Raw genomic sequence first — 4,200 nt, forward strand, 5'->3', positions numbered from 1 at the left:
GGACATAATAAGCTGAAACTTAATCCAGACAAGATGGAAGTAGTGGTGACAGGTAAACTGTGGTTGAAGAGTGCAGCCTGTCTTGGGTGGAGTTGCACTTCCCCTAAAAGATCAGGTCTGTAATTTGGGGGATGCTGCTTGACCCAGGGCTCCAGTTGGATATGCAGGTGGCATTGGTGTAAGGAATGTCCACTTTCAAGCTTCAGCTGCAGTGCCAGCTATGATGACCCTATTTAATGAAAGAGCACCTCACAATAGTCGTTCATGCCGTAGTTTTACTCCAGGTTAGGCTACTGTAATGTACTCTAAATGGGGCTGTCCTTTTTGTGTCCAGGAACTTTAAGTTTTGTTCCTCTAAATGTGTTGATTATGTAGGGAGAGGGAGAGGGAGCAGTTCACTGACTGACAGATCCACCTTCTAATCCTAGGGCATGCTTTACCGTTATTTGGTACTGAGTTGAAATTCATTGACTTTGAATTGGCCCCAGCCGAATCAGGCTATTTTCTGAAGTGCTGAATTAGGGTCTGATTATGGGGGTCAGTCAGCACGCACCTTTAGGAAAGAACTATACTGATACAATTAAAATGGAGGCATGTCAAGGACATAACTCATAAAGAGAGAACACTTGGGGCTTGGTGCCATTTCAAATTCAGAACATTTCCCTTCACAGAGCCCATTTACATCACTCCTTCACCATGAATGCAATCAGGTTCATCCAAACTAATGAGATACATTTCCAATGTACTTTGTAATAGCCCTTTGTATGGTAATTCTAATATTTGTAAACCACATTTGTGTTCACTTCAAACAATGTTTCAGGGGGGGAAAAAACATTTTTCACACATGATACTTGCCATCTTATTCTATATCCCCCAGAGATCTTTAATGAGGTATGCTAGTACTATCTGCCTCAAGCAGAAATAGCTTAAGTCTCATATGTTGACAGTAATTAATTTATGGCAAATTGTAGCTGGGCACAGAATGTGTGAGCTTCTTTGCCTGACAAATTTGGCTCAGAGGAGTAAAAATGGACCCACTGAGGGATGAACAAGCAGCATCGTCTAAAGTCCCACCTGGAACATTGACTTTTTCTTGCCCTTTAGCCACCTCACGTTTGGTGCATCTTGGTCCTGCTTGTTCCCCATTCATGGCAGATACCCTTGAGCAGTATTTTTTTTCTATTCTACAGCCTCATAATTTGGGTAAGAAAGTTTCTGTTTGAATGCAGAAGATTGAAACAAGTCATATTAAGATATCTTCCAGCCCTACCATTCTATAATGCTGCTTGTCATCTTAATGCTAAATTAACCTTATCTCCTAAAATAGTGAAAGGCAACTTGTGGTTCTCCAGATGTTTTGGCCTACAATTCCCATCATCCATCACCGCTGGCTAGGGCTAGTGGGAATTGTAAGTCAAAACATGCGGAGGGCCACAAGTTACCCAACCCTGTCCTAAACGCGGAGGCAAAATAACCATTCTGTGATTTGCTGTGCAGTGTCCAACCCTGCCAACCTCAAGGATTGGATTGGATCAGATTAGAAAGGCTGGTGTGATCTAGTAGGTAATTATCTACCAATAACTGATTCAGTGGAACTTTCAGCAGCTCTCTAGGGTTGTTGTTGTTGTTGTTTTGTTACCTGAGATCCTTTTTAACCTACCTGGCAGGGGAGACACCACGATCATGAATGTGATTTTCCCAGGGTGAGGCTCATCCATTGCACTCTGGGTGTGCTGACCCCTGCAATTTCCCCAAGTGTGGGGAAACTCAACTGTATAATTTGTGGTAGGGATTGAACCTGAGATCTTCTGTACGCAAAGCATGTGCTCTACCATTGTGCAATGGTTCAAACAAGGAGAAGTAGCAGGACTATAGAAAGTAAAATGACAGTTGCAAGAAATCTGTACGTACTACCACAGGAAGGGTTTTGTTTTTATTACTGAGATGTTAACATGTGCAAATGATGAACTAATCATGGATACAAAACCAGCTGTTCACCCTATACAGTGAGGACATACATTTTGGACTTTCCCAAACTTGGTTTACATGCGAAGTTACTTATCTTTTTTCTTTCTTTCATGGAGTGGATCTTAAAACTTGCTTAGAATGAGGGGGTGACCCAGGTCATTGATACAATTGCTCCCAAACTTCCTTACCCAAACTGTAGAGCCAGGTTGGCTCCTTGGCTTTGCATAAGCTGAAGACCATGAAACAATAGGGTCAATGCCTAGAGTGCAAGTATTGGAAAACTCATAGTGAATACAACCAAACACAAGTGAGTGCCTCTTATCGGGCCTCCTCTCTGACAATGATGGGGCAAAGGTGGCTTATTTCTCTGCCACCACTGCATCCACACAAAGTCTGCTTAATTCAGACCTTGAGGCCCAGAGTGGAGGACGCTCAGAGGCACTCTGTGAACAGTTTGCGTCGTTGCGTTTTGTAGATAAAATTGCTCACACCTGCGCCAAGTTGGGTGCCACATTTTTAACACTGGTGGAGATAGGAAGCCATCTGGTCCTATTGTTATGGATACTTTTCAGCTTGTGCAACCTGAGGATGTGGACAAGCTTACTGAAGGACTGAGGCCTACCGCCTGACTGTATCCTAGATCCTTACTCATCTTGGCTTCTCAGATCTTCCAGAGCAGGGCTAGGTGTTTCAATCTCAGAAGTAATAAATAAATACTTCTTTGAGGGAGGGAATAATCCTTAAGGAGGAGGTGGTTAGGCCCTTCCTGCAAAAACTCAAATGTAGGCCCCTCAGTCTGTGATAACTATCATCCCCTGTCTTACCTTCCATTTCTAAGCAAGGTTCTGGAATGGGTGGTGGCCTCTCAAATTCAGGTACTCTTAGATGGTGCTGGTTATTTTGATGCATTCCAAAATGTGTTAAGACCTGGTTTAGGGACAGAAAAAGCCTTAGTTGTCCTGGTGGGTGATATTTTTATTAGTAGTATTAGTATTATTTACATTCCTATACTGCCCCATAGCTGAAGCTCTCTGGGCGGTTCACAGAAGTTATGCTGAGGAACCCTGTTAGCTCCCCTGGATCTCACAGTGGTTTTTGATACCATCAGCTTTGATATCCTTCTGGATCATCTGGATTTCTTAGTGGCTTTCAATACTGTCAGCAATGATATCCTTCTGGAACACCTGGATCTCTCAGTGGCTTTTGAAACCATCAACCATGATATCCTTCTGGATCACCTGGCTAAGTTGGGTTTGGGGACATGGTGTATGGTGGCTCCAATCCTACTTGGCAGGTTGGTCCCAGAAGGTGGTGCTGGGGGACTTCTGTTCTGCCCTGAATCCTTTAGCTTGTGGTATATCACAAGACTTTATCTTGTTCCCCAGTCTGTTTAACCACAGCATCCCTAGTCTACAAATGGGGTGATGGCTACAAGGAACATGCTGCTAGGGTGGCTTGTTGATCAGCCTGGCTGGGGAAAAATACTGTAGCGGCAGACTATCAAGCAGGATGGGGCTGAGACAGAGTTGAAAAGTAGACAAAGAACAAGCAGAACAGAGCATGGTGGGAGCAAGGAAGGAAGGCTGAGCCAGGAATGATCAGAGAGAGTGGAAGAGCAGGCTGGACAGAAAGGCAAGTGATAAGCTGACAGCAGAGTGGAGGCAAAGGAGAACAGAAAGGCAAGTGGAGAGAAGGGAAATTGACAACCAGAGAATGCTGTGGCTGGAAAGTGGGACTGGCAGACAAGAGCAACTTCTGCCAGTTACGGTGAAGAGGTTGACTCTGACCACCTCTTCTCATTACTTCCCTCAGCCCCAGGATTACTTACCTGAGCCTAAGTGGCAGAGATTGGACCAAGCAGTGATACACTTTGGACTTTAGACTGGCCTCAAGAGAAGCATGAGTTGGAGAATACAGAAGAAGAGAGGTTCCAAACTCATTATTGCCCAAGCAAACGCCATATGATCAGAAACACTTAACATACATAGGCCCTGCTTCAGATGAGTCCTATGAACCCCACCTCACAGGCAAATCCTGATCTGTGATTTACTGCTTATTCTAAGGAGTAAACAGCACAGCTCCTGAGCCAAAAATACTCATTCAGTACCACTTCCATTTTATAGTTTAACTGATGGAAAGCTAATAAACATAAGGCATTTATAGAGATAAAAGATACTGTGGTTCTAGGTAACAGAACATAGAGCAACTAAAACTTATTTTCAACACCTAGAA

The 4,200-nt window shown here is 43.7% G+C and overlaps 1 non-coding gene across 1 annotated transcript; it reads left to right on the forward strand.

Moving 5' to 3' along the window:
- Positions 1–1,652: 1,652 nt before the first annotated feature.
- Positions 1,653–1,814, forward strand: LOC146354978 (U1 spliceosomal RNA). Its single transcript, XR_014788681.1, has one exon. It is a non-coding gene; the product is annotated as a U1 spliceosomal RNA (small nuclear RNA).
- Positions 1,815–4,200: the final 2,386 nt, after the last annotated feature.

This window comes from Heloderma suspectum, chromosome 2 (genome assembly GCF_057233095.1).
Source record: "Heloderma suspectum isolate Gila_16-S chromosome 2, 16-S_ref, whole genome shotgun sequence".
NCBI classification, from domain to species: domain Eukaryota; kingdom Metazoa; phylum Chordata; class Lepidosauria; order Squamata; family Helodermatidae; genus Heloderma; species Heloderma suspectum.